General features: G+C 30.0%; 1 long non-coding RNA gene across 1 annotated transcript; it reads left to right on the top strand.

Annotated features, from left to right (window-relative positions):
• Positions 1-5,987: 5,987 nt before the first annotated feature.
• Positions 5,988-16,607, top strand: LOC132734869 (uncharacterized). The gene is made up of 4 exons (XR_009626379.1): positions 5,988-6,070; positions 6,475-6,568; positions 15,892-16,092; positions 16,344-16,607. It is a non-coding gene; the product is annotated as an uncharacterized LOC132734869 (long non-coding RNA).
• Positions 16,608-18,355: the final 1,748 nt, after the last annotated feature.

Below are 18,355 nucleotides of genomic sequence, written 5' to 3'. Positions count from 1 at the left end.
ATTTTGGACTTGTGAGAGGCTATAAATGACCCCAGATTGATCATAAGGTAACGTGTAACCAACGCTGAAAAGCATTTGACTCTATCTCAATCCATTGAGAAGTTGCAGCACTTTGAAATCAATTATGATGGAAAAAATCAACGCAAAATAGTGATTTTTGGCAATTTTGAGATGTCCCCTCGTTGCCATGGTAACAGAAAATTTAAGCCTGAGCATGTTGTTGCAAGGGCAATGGTCCAGTCAACATTTGTGCCAAGTTTGATTAGTGTTGAAGCAGTTTTTATAGTATTATAGCAATTTGAACTTGTAACGGGAGACTTTTCAATGAAAACAGCCATTTTTCACAAAATGCTCATGAAGTAATGGGTTAAAGATAGGAAGAAAGCAAAATACGAGTATATCAGCTGGAGTTACTGGAACCGCATAAATTTGTTTCAGATGACTGTCAAGAAAAAATAAACATAACACTTTTGTTATAAACCATTTGTATAACAAAAATACCTGCTGCAATTAGTTTGAGTTTAAACCTTAATCTCTTATAATTTATGTTTGAAATGAACTTCCGATCTATTTAAAACAATTGTGTATCATTTAAATACAGTAATAGAAGATCTTAAATTAATTTCAGTTATTGACGATGAATGTGTCATTTCTGTTTTCAAACAAAGGCTGAAACATACATCTTTCGAGTTAACACTTGCCTTCCAGTATATTTCATTTTTCAAATTACATGGTTTTCAAGTGAATTACAACAATTTACAGAAGTCTTTGAGCGATTTCATTCACCTAAAGAAATCGTCCATTTGATGAAAATGAATTGATATTTTTGGCATAGATTGTATTTGTTTTACGTTACACCGGTACAATTCTAACATTCTCTACATAGATTCTAATTAATCTTGTTACTTGCTAACATGCATATCGTGTATTATTGTCTTATGCTGTGATGTAGAGATTACAGGTGGAATTTAATTATCCGACGAGAAATTTGGCATATAACTTGTTTGATAAACTGTATGCATCATTAAAAAATGCACATTTTACTCCTGTTTCCCTTTTTACATTGAATAAAAGAATGGTTTCTTTCTTTTTAGTTAGCAGGTTCTTGTGTATCGGGATCAGAGTGCTATTCAATTAGCAAGAAGTTGAGGTTTATTTTTTCTATCCCGGTGCGCTTTCGTGCCTGACAATCTACGTAGCAAATTAACGGAGGGTATACTCAGATATAAGTCTGAAGATATAACGCGATTGGATACATATACTTGGACTTTATTACGCCTTAAATTTGTATTTACTTTTTTGTGATATCTAGAGTATCGTTGTAGGAACTACGAGTAGGTTGATCTAAGGCAGTTAACTTTTTAACTGCATTTTCTTACATATTATCTGACTGCAGTTCTTCAATTTTGCTACTTCTACCATACTTTCTGGTTCACAACAGACATAAATATGCTTGTCATGTTTGGAGACTTGAACTGAAATAAAATAATGCAAATCGTATGTCCTATTTATTATTCATCGGATTTTAATGCGTTCACTTTTGAATGGCTCTCCTCTGAAATGAAGTATGAGCTCGGATTATTTGCAGCCGAGTCTTATATGATTTTGAACAAGACGCCTGATTTAATGCGGAATGACACGATCTATTTTGCGAGTTGTCAATAATGTACATGTACATAAAAACATTTTTCACATACATCAGCATTAGATATTTCAAATGTCTTGTTTTGTTGCATTACATATTTTATTAACATTTTCTTGGCACAGTATAAAAAGAGTACTACTAGTAATGGAATTACATGTCGTAACGCTTCCTCTTTAGTTTCAACAACTGCGTATACCTAAACACACATTCGTTCCAGCAGCATTGTATTCGGTATACAGTGCACAGCTGTCCGTCCATTTATTCGCAGCCATTTTACACGAGCTTAACACTTCATTTGTGTTCTTTTCGTGTCAATCAAATTTATCTACATTAAGAAAGTAGCAATTAAATACTTAGTGTGGAAGGCAATCAATGGTCCAAAATTTACTTGTTGGTTTGTCTGCTTTAAAGTACTTAATATTTTATAAATGGAATATTCATAATTAATGAACACGTACATAACGGAATTGTAGAAAGTTGAGATCCCTTGAGAAAAATTGAACAAAACCAAATTGTTAAGTTTAACTGTGTCAATGTATTAAAGATGTAAACGTGCAACTTGTCCCACTCCTCTAGCACTGACGTATAGCGGTATTTAATCCTCAAAGCTAAAACTATCGGAATCAATGCTCCAGAAGGAGAAGGATAATATCAACTAAACTGAGATGAAGGACGGGCAACTTTTTTCACAAATACTTAATGTAGATACATTATCTTATATTGCATATTGTTGGCCTATTATTCACACTTCAGAAACGTTTCATTGAGGGAGAAGTAATTTTTACGAAATCATGAAAACAAAAGGTGATCTATGATCATCATTTTATATTCATCAATTCCAAAAGAATGGTATGCTACAGACATGACAAGGTCTGTTCGTGGTCTTATACCGTTTATCCCGGTGCTAGGTGGCTTAAGAGCTGTTTCATTATCCCTCATGAATAGAATCAAATAAACCCTGTCTACATTTTTTTTTTTGGGGGGGGGGGGGGGTTTCCTTGCTTCCGTGTGATCAACCCTTTTAGCAGATTTTTGACGATGTTACAGAGACTGTTTGCATCTTTATAAGTGCTTTTTTCCTTTTTTCTCGTCGAATTCATCGTCATAAAAATAAAAAATAAATTTTTTTGATTTAGTAATTTTCTGTATTAAAAATTGTATTTAAATGAACGAGAACTGTAGCTCTGAAACGGTTTTTAACTTCATGAATTAAATGTTTAATAATTATCAATCATGTTAAAATGAAAACAAAACAAAGTATGCGCCACTCACATAGGTCTGTGTTGTGGAAATATGATAGAATATTAACACCGTGCGAAAACATCATTGGCAACATTGTTGTGTTAAGATGTAAAATGATGTTCATATATGATAAACATGTTACCTCTTCTAACGATAAGTAAATGAGTAACATAAAATGAAAACATCTTTATGTTTGCGTTTCAATGTTAATGAACTATTTTATGTTTGAACTTTTATTGATATAAGAACGCCAACATCGTTTTCAGTCTGTATATTAGTTGCTTACTTTCCAGCTTCCCTTCAAAAGTATGAGATCAAAGAAGAATGAAAATTATTGGCGAAAAAGCAGCAGTGAAATAGGACTAAACTGCAATTTTGAATGTTAAACTGTAATCACATAAGTAGTCCCCTACCGGTTTAACCGGAGGGGACTTTAGGTTTACCCTCCGTCCGTCTGTCCGTCCGTCCGTCCGTCTGTCCGTCCGTCAGTCCGTCCGTCCACAAAACTAGATCCCGCGATAATATGAAAATATGGCAAATTTAACACATAAACTGGATCCAGTGATAACTCAAAAAGTACTGAAAATATTTTTATGAAACTTAAAATATGGGTAGATGGCAGTCTGGAGATTATGCACAACTTTTTATTTTCTTCCTATTTTGAAAATTCTGGTTGCTATGGCAACAAATAGCCTGAATTTCAAGATTTCTAACTTAAATTTTTCAGCTTTTTAGTCCCCTACCGGTTTAACCGGAGGGGACTTTAGGTTTACCCTCCGTCCGTCTGTCCGTCTGTCTGTCTGTCTGTCCGTCCGTCTGTCAGTCTGTCAGTCCGTCAGTCCGTCCGTCCACAAAACTGGATCCCGCGATAACGCAAAAAGTACTGAAAATATTTTTATGAAACTTGATATATGGATAGATGGCAGTATGGAGATTATGCACGTCTTTTTTTTTTCTTCCTATGTTGAAAATTCTGGTTGCTATGGCAACAAATAGTCTGAAAATATGGCAAATTTTACACATAAACTGGATCCAGTGATAACTCAAAAAGTACTGAAAATATTTTTATGAAACTTGAAATATGGGTAGATGGCAGTCTTGAGATTATGCACATCTTTTTCTTTTCTTCCTATGTTGAAAATTCTGGTTGCTATGGCAACAAATAGCCTGAATTTCAAGATTTCTTATTTAAATTTTTCAGCTTTTTCACTATATGTTCTTTATTTCTTAAGGTGTTTACTTCAAACTTTAAATATAAGTTCCTGGTCATCAACCACATCATATGTGACAAGGTTTATAACTCTAGCACAAAAAATATCAATATTACCTCCCTTGAACTAAGATTTTTTAGGGGAAAAAATGTTGTCTTTTTTAAATAACTTCTTTATTTCCTAATGTATCTACTTCAAACTTCATGTATATGTTTCTTATTATCACTCGACATTTTTGAGAAGGTTAAATACTCTAGCAAGACTATTTCCAGAATTATGGCCCCCTTGAACTTAGATTTTTTTCGAGAAACTGGTATTTTCACTCCAACTTCTTCATTCCTTATAGGATTTACTTTAAAATCCCACATCGTAATAATATGACAAGGTTGTATAAACATAATTCCCTTACTAAGCATGGAAACTTAACACATTACTGTGATATAGACAAACTTATTTTATTATGTTTTGTGGTCGATATTTTCAAATACAGACTTCATCCTCAAATTCATTATAAATGGCAATACACAGGAGTGTATGACAATTAAAGAACTTTTTGAGGGACCGGTAGGGGACTACTGTATTGCCCGCAATACTATCAAATGCTTGTTCACTATAAGTTCTTTATTTCTTAAGGTGTTTACATCAAACTTTAAATATAAGTTTATGGTCAGCAACCACATCATACGTGACAAGGTTTACAACTCTAGCACAAAGATTATCAGTATTACCTCCCTTGAACTTAGAAATTTTATGAAAAAAAATGTTGTCTTTTTTTAAAGAACTTCTTTATTTCCTAATGTATCTACTTCAAACTTCATATATATGTTTCTTATTATCACTCAACATTTTTGAGAAGTTAAATACTCTAGCAAGACTATTTCCAAAATTATGTCCCCCTTGAACTTAGATTTTTTTCGAGAAATTGGTACTTTTCACTCCAACTTTTTCATTCCTTATAGAATTTACTTTAAAATCCCACATGGTAATAATATGACAAGGTTGAATAAACATAATTTCCTTACTAGGCAGGGAAACTTAACACATTACTGTGATATAGACAAACTTAGAACTCATAAGATTTTAGTACATTCATGTCATTCATTCACTGGTAAAATTGAATGGCCAATGGCCCATCAGAATATTGCTGGGGTTCTAACCGGTAGGGGACTTATGGATTGCTTGCAATATTATGATAATTGCTTGTTTAACATGGATTAAGGAAATGTTTGACATCTAACTTCTACAAAGCTTGAATGTTTTACACAGACTTTCCTTTTATAAAATGTGCTCTTACTGTACTGTCGTTTTTTTGTATTCAACAAGAATCAATTAACCTTGTAACAGTTGTCAACATATACATCAACATTCTGATATATGCAAAAGGCAATTTGTGCTTAAGGTTATAACAAAACCATTCAAATATGCAGCATGTGGTTAGATTTTAAAAGCATATGTTTTCGACTATGAGTCTTTAACGATTTTGCTATGAGCTCAAACAAACAAATATATGGGCTTATATTAGGTTTACTATTGCTGAAATTCATCTCGATTTGAAGTAATTTTATATCTATTAAGTAATACGCTTTTTTTAGAAATATGTATAGTTTAAACTGTCACTATTAAATAAAACAGGTATTGGCTGGTTTTCAGTAAAGAACGTATTAAACGTAATGTTTATCTTTATCTTATTAAATGAAAGAAAACATTGCCAGATATTAAAAAAATAGTTCTGCATGAATTCAAACAGATACATGACGTAGTTTCATAAACACCGTATGCTCAATAAACACAGGGACGGAAGGATACTGTTTGCGTCCAAACTTTAATTTCAACACACACATTGTTCTAATGATGCATACCAAAAATAAATGATACATTTTATACTTCCGATAATGTTAACCACATGTTAAATCCAATACTGGATGGGCGGATAAGGCAAATGCTTTTCATTTCTAAATTATATCAGTTTAGGGTAAGGAAGTGATTTTTAAAGAAATACAAAGTTCTCTTGATAATTTCTCTGTATTATTCTGTTTAAGCGACAATCTCATAACACTAAAGTTCCAAGTTTAATTTCTTTGCTAAATTTCTATTTTTAGGTAAGTGATAACTGGTTAACTAGTCACGTAACTAGTTAATCACTTGAAAAACTAGTTAGTTATGTAGTTAACTAGTTACGTTAGTTAATCACTTACCATTTATGCAAAATATTGCTAGCTGGTAACTTGTTAACTAGTAACGTAACTAGTTAACCTCTCAATTAACTAGTTAGTTATATGGTTATCTGGTGGCAGAAATATGCCATTATAGTTTATTATAAAATGATTTTCGATTTAATGAAGCACATAAATTGAAACATTAATTAACTTTTTATAGTAATAAAGACTAGAGACAACTGAACAAAAACAAAAGAAATGGTCAACATGAGTTTGAATCAGACACAACAATTAGAGAGACGCAACATTAAGAAGTAAGTTTTTATTCTTTTATCATTATAACTATTTTATTATACTCTTTATCTCTTGAAATTGGCAGCCAGATTAAAAATATCACAGGAATATTCATATTGTTAACAAACAAAATTAATTATCTTATAAATAGAACAACCGCATGTTTCAACATGTGTTAAAAATATTTTCCCAATTAATGTCATGTTTGTGTTCTTGCTTCAATCATGCCTGTAACCTTTATAAACCAAAAATATGCAAATTATTTTTGACTGCTTATTAGTTTCTAAAAGTGAACATTGTTCTTAAAAGGGTCTAAAACCATCAGGTAGTTTTACATCTTCTTCTCTTATCAGATTTAAACTTGAATAAATATATTCGTTTGAACGAATGCAAGTCATAATGCAGTACTTTCATAAATATGCACTCTTAAATTGTTTAAATGTACTTGCTTCAAACATTCGAGTATTTTTTTTTTCAATTCCAAGAAGTGTTAACTAAAAATAACATTGAATGTAATAACTCAAAGTGTAACGTTTTATCCCCTTAAAAGAACAGCATATTGACAAACGCTGAACATATGTTGTAAGATTCTTCAGAATTAGTTTCATATTGATGATTAATAACTCGAGAAACATATTTTCAAGTGCAATATGTTTTGTTGCAAATCTATAAGTGCATAGGCTTTTAATTCGTTTTTTGCTTCTTGACTTTAAATCAATTCTTTGTTTCAGAAACTTTTTTTTATCAGAAAAAAGAAACGGGTTATTAAGTGATAATTTTTTCTACTGATAAATACTTTGAATGTTTTGTTTATTCGGTTTCTGCTTGAAATAATCGACAAAGGATATGGCATCTGATAGCTTCCTCTATAAGTTAAGTTGGAAAGTGGCTGGTTGACTTTAGGGATTCTGTTCTCTATTTTACAGAAACGGAGTGACTTATAAAGCCAACAACACAAACAAACATTTGTTAATTTAGAATTTATACCTTGCTTTAAAATTAAAGTATTTCAACTATATTTCTCAAATCACAGTTACTTAGAAAGACCTATCATGCTTTGTTGTATGAAGAAAGTAATAAATTCTCACAAAGTGCATTAACTATTAACGAAGCTATGTTTCTAAATCATTGATTTTAATCACAGCAAGTGCATTTGTCACATGAATTGATTTGATGTCAGAAGAGGCAATTTATGTTCGGTGAAACGCATTGCCAAATGACATATAAATTAATTGTATAAAGAATTGTATAAAGAATGTTTTGATCCCTGCTGCATTTCATTTCAAATCACATTCATACCATGCTCTCAGTATTATTATGTAAGTATAGTTAAAACATAGTATTTGTCTCTCAATTTTCCTATCATTATCATATACAAACATGCTAGGTTTTTTTCTATTATTTTAGGAGACAGATATATTAATAATTATACAAATGTATTTAATTAACTTTCTCTTGCAATTTATAAATCATGTCTTAATGTTATTTCATATTCAACGGTTTGAAAAAGATATCCAGATGCTTATAGTAAAATAAACTTAAAGTTAACAACAATGAATTTATTTGATATCACAAGGAACAAACCAAATTTTATATCATGAGGTATCATATGTTCTCAACACGGAAGCATTACAAGATAGAAATATTTAGCTTTGTTATGTTTGCCCCGGTTGAGATAATGCATGAGGCAGAATCTATCAATTGGAAAGTAATGTTATATGATAAAACAAATGCATTGCAGAAACTATATCACAAAAGCGTTTAAAAAACATATTTGTCATGTTTAACATTACTGTCCCAGAGGCTTTATTATAAAAATGCGCGCCATAAAAATTTATTGCTTTTTTATGGACACATTAACTTGATTTGAGTTTCTTAATTGAATTTTGTCAATGAAGGAATATTTGTAATTGATATTAAAAGGCAGAGTTTCATAAAAACAAACGTAATTACATTTAAAGCAAAACATAATGCTTGATGCTACTATAATGAGAAAATGTTGTTACGATTAAGGAAATAATAAAATAAAAATGGTGTTTTTTTCCCATTTGAACGGATTAAATGCTTGATTTATTTTCCCAACCGAAATCTGTGTCACGTTATCAGCATCATCATTTATGATTTGTACCTTCATTATTTCGAATCTTGAAAATGAACAAAACATATTGATAATAGTAGATTTTATTATCCATACCTAAGTAGATGATTTTATACAATTCCTCAGACTTTTAGGTATTTCCTTATGTTAACAAAATAGCCAATTTACCTCCGCAATAAGGCATCTCCCCGCTGCGAAATTTATCTTGTGTCATTTATTTGCATTATTGTCAGCATACCAAACGCCATCTTGAAACTATACATAATTTTATAAATAGATTACAGTTAGAACGTATTATGTAATGTTTGAAAAACCGGGACATACTCTGGTACTAAATGTATCATACTGTGACATATTCGAGCACTCTTATATTGATCATTTGAGTAATATAAAAAGTCTGGAAATGAATGACAATCTATTCAAGTGTAGAATGAATTATTACAAGAAGAGTTAGTACATGTAAACAGAAATGTTTTTGAACATAACTTACTAAAAAGCCACATGTTAAAAAAAAACATTATTATTCAGTGTAAATATGAATACTGCTTGAAATTAAACACGAAACAGTATTATGGTATATGTCAAGTCATTAAAGTTATCTATCCTGTTAGAATGTACATTTATAAATTGTTTACGTCAAAGATTATAACATGGTGCAAATTGACAGCAGATGGCTTAACGATAATTGGAAATGAATTTGTTCTTTCAAAGGAAACTTTCAACGTACAGAAAAAGCACATTGCAAATTAAACAATTGACAAGTGTATTTGACTTTGCACTTCTTGTTGTAAATACATATTAAGATATTAATGTGAACATCAAAAGATAAGCAGGGAAAACTTTTACGGTTTGCGGTAGATCTTTTAGACTGATAAAGTTGCATCACCGGAATACTTGTCGAGTTATGTGCCTATCCAAAAGATACAGGTGTGGCAAATAACAAAATATATACACGTACTTACAAATAAGATTGATCTCTATATCTCCTGTTACAACTGAGGTTTAACTAATGATGGAAATCAAATCATTATTATCTCATTAAAACTTTGATATTACCCAGGCAATCATATGGATCGCCATTATCTCATTAAATTCTATTTCATAAAATAGTACATTTTTTTCATCAAAATTACAAAATGCTTGTTTACGTCATTTTATGTGAATCTCAAATCTGACAAAATTATAAATGGTATAATTATGTTTTTATCTCTATATGTAGATTAAAAGGTCGTGGAAGTTGTTGTTTTGTAAATGATTATCTGTTTTACTATAGTTTTTCAAAAGCACATTAAGCCTCAGAAATAAATACATTTTCATTTAAATAGAATTGACACAGTCATGTTGAACGATGTTGTAATAATCGATTTAGAACACTTTAGGTTTTTAAAATGCTTCTTCTTATCACATGAAGAAAATAGCGCTGAACGTAGAATAGTTCGTTATAAAGATACAAAAATGTAAACAAAGTGGTATTTTTGACTCCAATACAAAATACAATTATATCACTTTATTTTCTAAAAATGCAAATTAAGAAAGCATTTGTTCAGCTATATGGCTAATGAGTAACCCTTTGAAAACTGTAACCAGATACATTTTTTGCAACGACAGATTTTGCAAAAATAAAATTAACAGCATTTTTAGACTCTTTAAGTAACTTTTAAGTAAAACAAAACTAGATATTGCATCACGAGTACTTTTAATCATTTCACAAAAAAAGAAGTCTATGTGTGGTAGAATCATTTTATCGGTAAAAAACTATATAATCTGATCCCAAAACCTTCTGATACAGTAGTTTTACTGATAGTATATGGATTATAAATAAGCAGACATCAGATATGTCAGATTTCTGTGAGATTCCTGTCTAATATGACAACAATTAAATTGAACAAAAATTTCTTATTTGCAAAAAGTCACTTTGATTACGTTTGTGGTTGTTTACTTCATGTATGCCGATATTTCGTTTTGAAATAGAGAAAAATAAAATACCTTAAGAACGCAGAAAAAAAAAAAAATAACAAAATTAAAAATGCTAAAGGCTCGGTTTGATTAATCCTGTTCATTTACAGTACTGGAATGTGCAAGCTACCGTCCAAGTGTCCCGTAGCACTGACTTAGGCTGAATTCTACATTTTAGTATAGAAATGGTGAAATTTTCATTTGAATCTTTAGTGCAGTATCAACTATATTTAAAACTTTGAAATTTACAGATAACTGAAGTTTATCAATATAAAAAAATGTTTTGAAATACGTTTAATCTTGAATACATACTAACATATGCATTATGGAAGAACATCAATGAAAAGACCAAACTTGAAAGAAAACAAAGACAACAAAAAATCTGATTTTTCAAAAAACCTCTTAAGTAGAAATGTAAACCCGACTAAAACTCATAGCTCTGAACTTACATGTATAATCAGTGGCCAATAAAGGTTAAAAAATATACTTGTGCTTGTCAGATTGGAAGAAGTGAGTGCTCCTTTTATGTGTTTGTTAATGACGTGATTTTATCATTATTTGTACACACAAAAAGGGAATGTAAAGTAAGAACAGGAAATGATTGAAGATTAAATTTAAGTTTACACTTTTGTCAGACAGCAACTGCAGAAAAAGAAATTAAAGCATTTTAATCCTATTTAAGACAACTGTACAAACGATTGTCTGGTAGAAGGTCTAAATCTTTTGTAACAGTCTCAAAGATCAAATATAAGAATATTTGTACTGACGAAAATTACCTCAACAAAGCAGACTCGACGACAATTAAAAGAATATTGTACATGTAATTGTTGATAATAAGCTTTTTTCTTTTCACGGTTCTAAAGATTGGTAAAAAAGAAATGCAATTTACTGTTTTCATCATTCATTGTCAGTAAATGTTAAATAAAAATATAAATAAAACACATGCATTTAAGTTCTGACTTGCTTGCAATATATAGTTAGGTTTACATATACATCGTTCATATCAATCTGATAGTAAGGTACCTGAGAAATTAGGAAAAAGTTTGTTTCTTCTTATTTAGTTTTAAAGTTCAAATCTACTGCTAGCTATATAGAAGCATATTTTCAAATCAACTTTGTAAAGAAAAAATGATATGAATGTTTTCTTTTGTATCTAGGCTTTATATATTTAGTACTAAAATAGTAATATTGTTTTAAACAATCGAAAACATACAAATACTGAAAAATGAGTGATCCCTCGGAATGAAATTTAGTTTATGAATGGCATCATGGAAAGATGTGCGCGTTTACCTTCATAAATTAATTCATTAATTTCTGTTTTCTATTGATTCGAAATTATATTTTTTTCTTTGATATCAAAAAGACAGCAATCGACTTCAGGCCAAAGTAACGTGCTCTAGAAAGATAAAGAAACCACTTCTTTAAGGAATGCTGATTTGTTTACAAATTTTATTTCTCATTTCGGATAGTTTTGAAAAGCATTTGCAAATTCATGTAATTAACATCTCCTTAATCAACAGAAGTCAAGTTTGCATGTTTTTGAATATTTCCTACAAATGTTGCACATTTCTCCAGAATTTGTAGTTGAAACTTGCTGTTTACAAGCACGAATATACAGGACATACGGTCAATTTAGTAAAAATGATCTTTTTTTATTTCAAACATTTTCAAATGATCGGCAGATTAATTTACCATAATTCTTGAGCAATTAGGATATTAAATACTTATTATAACATATAAAATAAAAAAAGCGTAATAAAATTTCGATTAATTTGAATTAATGATGCTTAAAATTGGAAGAAATCTATTAACTTAATAATTATCAAAGGTAAACAACGGTATTTGTTATTGTTAAATGGTGAAATAATCTGGTGCGACTTCTTTTATTAAATGTCTATGAAAACTGGTAACTACCATTCTCGTTTCTATTACTGAAATATTACCAGCGTTCTTTTTAAGTTACGCGTATAATTTGAAGGAACTAAAGTTCCAACAATGTACTTTATATATAATTACTGGTCTAAAATAGAAACAAAACTGCTATCCATTTCTTGAGACATCTGCTGAAAAAGAAAAATGATGTTTTCAAACGTCAAGGTTAATAAGAACATACTGTGAATGCATAATGAAATGCAAATGTAAAATCAAAAATGACACGTGTCATACGTCATTTGATACACTTTTTCTGTATCCCATTATATATTGTACTTGTAACACTAATGCATTTTATAATACTTACATTAATTTAACGCATGAGGAATTAGACAATCAGATTAAAGTGAACTTGTCCATAATGGAAGGTATGTAATACCACAAATAATAATGTTGATGTTAAAAGTATTGAGTAGCTTACATGATAACAAACCAAAAAATGTCTGTATTCGAATGTTGTTGGGAAGTTTCAGATACATAATCCGATATTACATATTTATGTATTATAGCAAATGATAAATTATACTAGATCAAAATCTTATTTGTCATCATATTCATATTATTTTCAAAAATATTTAAATATCATACAAGTGATTTTTTATTGCTTTCATCAATATGTAAAATACATATGAAATATGTACCAATAGAAGATCAATGTACTTTAAGTGCAATGTATTGTCAAGTAGGGTACATGTTTATATATATTTGTATATAGCTTAAAGTGACGTATAGCCCAAACGTGGCCGGTTTTGTAATTTGTTATATGTATGTTTATAATATTGTACATAGCATAATGTCACTATAATAAAATTTACTTACCTGCTTGCCTGCTTACTAACTTACTTACCTTTACCTACCTACCTACTTGTACATAGCATAATGTCACTATAATAAAATTTACTTACCTGCTAGCCTGCTTACTTACCTACCTACCTACCTACCTAGAAATTATTGTATTGTTTTACATACGGGAAACATATTTTATTTTTGTAATATAATTTAACGGTGCATTTGATGTTTAATTGTACAAAAATTAATTACATGAAGTTTCCAAAGATTTGCATGCTTCTTATCCAGCATTTAACTTCTAGAAAAATTTCATCATTACGGGTGTGTCACTCATTTTTCTGAATTCTATCTTTCGAAACACGGGTCTAAAATACTAATGAACAAAGATAGTTAAGTGAGCAAAAGGCAATTAACTAAGGTATAATTGAATCTTATTTTCCATAAAGAATTAATGTTTACCTCAGATCCAAAGGACAAGTAAGGGTCAAAGGAACTTGAGAACGGGATCGCAGATTGCGGCCGTGTAACGGCTTTTAAAAACGTTTCTGCTACATCTAAATATCTTTTAGTATTAACCGAGTATATGGCCTCAAAAATATATTATCAGTTGAATCCAATCTGTTTCTTTAAAAACTGGTGAAATTGTACGGTATTATAAAAAAACAAGGAATGACATCTGCCATTTGCCGCAACGTTCGGCATGAGTTTTTCACCTTTGGCTACAATTCATTACTATTTTTTTAGAATTTTGTTCCCATTATCGTTGTCAACTATCAGGTATCGTCGGAATTTAACTTTCACGGTTCATTGTTTACACGTGTTGATGTGTATAGGCGGCATTGTTACGGGCGTATTAGTGTTTTGATTTGTTAACATAGACAAGTGAATGTGAAAGTTTTCCATGTATTCAGTAACATAAAATGAGAACTAGAAAAATTAAAACAAAAAATAAAGCATATCAAGGGGGATAACTTACGCCGAACGTTGCGGTAAATGGCGGATGCCACTCCTTTTCTTTTTTCAATATGCCGTAAATTTGACTGATTAAATTAGCAGATTACATTAAATTAAGATTATTTAATTTTTAATTTAAGACCACCCACTCGCATAATATGAAAAGATATTCAAAGGTCTAAAGCCGGTACGGATTCGGATTTATGCGCCGCAATATGCGGTCCTGTTCCAGAGTTCCTTTGGTAAGGGTAGAATTTTGTTCTATGTCCTGTTTTACATTTTCAACAGCCAATAAAGCTAAAATTACCCATAGGTTACATTATTATTAAAAGATGGAGACTTCAGACAATTCACATATTATCTCTACATCATTTTGACCGTTAGACAAATTATACCCATTGTGCATGCATTGATAGATCTGTGATATCCGGAAAAATGTTATCATGTGTAAAAAATTGTATCGTTTTAATTTTGTATTTAGATAGGGCAATTTCGAATTTGTATATTAAATCATTTTTGGACTTTGTGTTAATCGAGATAGTATGACTTGCTTTTTTAGAAAAGAAATCGTCTTCATGGATAAAAATACTGATATGCCTGATCGTTACATTTGGTCCTAAAAGATGCTCTGTTGTCTTTCAATTATTGCGTTTATATTACTACATGCTCTTGACTGATGTCATTCTGTTAAAACACTTAGTTCTATTGCTAAATAACAGTTCAATAATGATATATAATGTCGTGTAACAGGGAGGTCAGTTTTGGCTAAGGAAGGTAGAGATTTTAGTAAAATGTACCTGTGAAAAAGAACAATACCATTGATATATTAATTCGCACATACTTCAGCTATAATAAAAGTGGTCACTGGCATAATTTGCTCATGGTCATGGCCTTACTTGAAATCTTCAACACACGTTTTTGCTTATAAATATTAATTAACAAAAAATTCAAGTAAAAGAAATCATTTTGTTATCTTTATTTGCAACCACAGGCTTCCTGTATTATACCAATTTGTCGATTCAACAGATGTATACTTGATTAGTTTGCGCAAATATATAAAGCACGTAAATTCTGCCCATTTTAATGATCATTTTAACTATCCTATTATTGTATTTGTTGATTAAATCTTTTATCACTTGTATCAGGAATTTCTTTTAAATTGTTTTATAATCGTATTAATTTGTTTATTTTATTCTATCTCATTATCGCACTTAGCAGCAACTCAAATTTAATCATCCTGTCAATGCATTTATAAGTTTTGTCAAAAATCGTTAAAATACTAGTATTTAAAATGGTTAAAACAACAAGATAAACAGATGTATCAAATTAAATAGTAAAAAATATAAATGAACAAGAATTATTGACATGACTTTTTATATCTAATTAGCATAAGTTGCAATTTATAACTTGTTTCTTAAGTTAATTATACAAGGCTTTGAATGTCTATCCAATTTATACCTGAAATTTATATAATTATGTCAAACATGTCAAGAACAAAAGTTATATAATATGATAAGAAAATGACTTCTATTCAGGAATTATAAATTAGATTATTCTTTAACTTAACATGCAGCAATAACTATATTTAAAGCTTGGCATGATTTATAATTTCAGATCGTAAAGATGTTGATCACAATTGTTGTGTTATTCGTTCTCTGCTGGCTTCCACTTCATACCTTTTTTCAGGTGCTAAACTTTACAGAAAAACTGGACCACGACTCTCTTAGCCTTACCTACTTTATATGTCACTTGATAGCAATGTCTAACAGCTTTGTCAATCCAATCGTATATGGAACACTCAACGACAGTTTTAGAGTAAGTTGTTGATTTTAAAAACTTATGTTTACCACGTGTAATCTTATAAATATGTAAATAAAAACAATGTTTAGTCTTGGGATTAATTACAATTAATTGATTGATTGATAAAAATTAACAAGTAACTGAAACTGTACATCTTTTTTTGTATATACAATTACTGTATTCCAAAAAATGCTAAACAATATTAAACTAAATACATTTTGCTCAAACTAATTTGTCTGCAGTCATGGTCTTTTGTTCTCTTTCAGGCGGATTTAAAACAACTTATATTCCTCGAACAAGAGCGGAAACAGCACGACACGGAGCCGTAAAACTTAAGTATCCGGCAGAGAGATATAAATTGAACTTTAACACAAAGAGACCTGCACAGAGATTAAACTATCAAAGTCAAAGAAGCTATGAGGCCAATAATTTTGAGGACTGTTTTAATTCATCGTTTTCCAGAAATGCTTCCGTGATGAGAACATATGATACCTCATGATATGAAATTTTGATATGTTCCTTGTGATATAAAATAATTCATTGTTGTAAACTTTGAGTTTATTTTACTAAAAGAATCAGAAAAGCCTTTTCCTAAGAGATAAGAAATTGTTACTTTACGGATTACAAGAAATATTTAATTAAATACATTTGTATAATTATTTATGTACATGTCTCCTAAAGTACTAGAAAATCATGATTATAGGAAAACTGAGAGACAAAAACTGCTTCTATTATACTTACATAATAATACGAGGAGTATGGTATGAGCGTTATTTGAAGAGAAATACAGCAGGCATCAAAGCATTATTTATACAATTAATTTATTTGTCATTTGGACAATTAATTTATTTGTCATTTGGCAAGGCGTTTCACCGAACATAAATTGCCTTTTCTGACATCAAATCAATTCATGTGAGTCATGCACTTGCTGTGATTAAAATCAATGAGTTAGCAACATATCTGATATCAAAGTTAATGCACTCTTTAAGAATTTATAACCTTCTTCATCTTATAAAGCATAATAGTCTTTCTCAGTTATTGGGATATATGAAACATTGAAATTCTTTAATTAAAAGCAAATATACATTCTTAATTCTGTGTTCCTGTTGTTGGCGTTGTAAGTCAATCCGTTTCTGTAAACGTCACCAGCGACTTTCCAACTTTATTCATAGAGGAAGCATTCAGATGCACCTTTGTGGATTATTTCAAGCAGGAACTGAATAAACAAAACATTCAAAGGAAGTATATTTAAAAATAAGATTATTTATTTATAGACAAATTATTCCTTAATAACTTTCTTTTTTCCCGATTCAAAGAAATGTTTCTGAAACAAAGAATTGGTTTAAAGTCAAGAAGCAAATAATGAATTAAAAGCCTATGCATTCATAGATTTGCAACAAAACACTATTGCACTTGAAAATATGTTTCTCAAGTTATTAATCATCAATGAGAAACTAATTCTGAAGAATCTTACAACATATGCTCAGCGTTTGTCAAACTCCTGTTCTTATAAGGGGATAAAACGATACACTTTGATGCATTATATTCAAGGTTATTATTTAGTAAACACTTCTTGGAATTAATGGAAAAAATACTCGACTGTTTGAAGCAGGTACATTAAAACAATTTAAAAGTTCATATTTGTGAGAGTACTGCCTTGTTACATTGAGTTTATTTAAAATAATTTTTACATTAAAAGTTGTATTTCAAAACTATAACATCAACTAGTAAATAAGTATTAAAATATGACCTGCATTCGTTGAAACGAATATAATTTTCCAAGTTAATATCTTATAAGAGAAGAAGTAAAAATACCAGATGATTTGAGACCCTTATAAGTACAATGTGCACATTGAAAACTAATAAGCAGCCAAGAATAATGCAAATGTTTTTGGTTTATAAAGGTAATGGGCATGATGGAATCAAGAACACATGACATTAATTAGGAAAATATTTTTAACACATGTTGAAACATGCGATTGTTCTAATTAAAAGATAATTAATTTTGTTTGTACAGGACATGAATATTCCTGTATTTGTTTTTAATATAGCTGCCAATTTCAAGAGCTAAAGAGTATAATAAAATAGTTATAATGATAAAAGAATAAAAACTTACTTCTTAATGTTGCGTCTCTCGGTTGTGTCTGATTCAATCTCATGTTGACCAGTTCTCTTGTTTTATTTCAGTTGTCTCTAGACTTTATTACAATAAAACTGAATTAATATTTCAATTGATGCGCTTCATTAAATCGATAATTATTGTATAATGAAACAGCAT

This window comes from Ruditapes philippinarum, unplaced genomic scaffold, assembly GCF_026571515.1.
Source record: "Ruditapes philippinarum isolate M1 unplaced genomic scaffold, ASM2657151v2 ctg78_1_1_1_1, whole genome shotgun sequence".
NCBI lineage: Eukaryota > Metazoa > Mollusca > Bivalvia > Venerida > Veneridae > Ruditapes > Ruditapes philippinarum.
The sequence above is the reverse complement of the archived record's forward strand: the minus strand, read 5'-3'. Positions and strand labels throughout refer to the sequence as shown.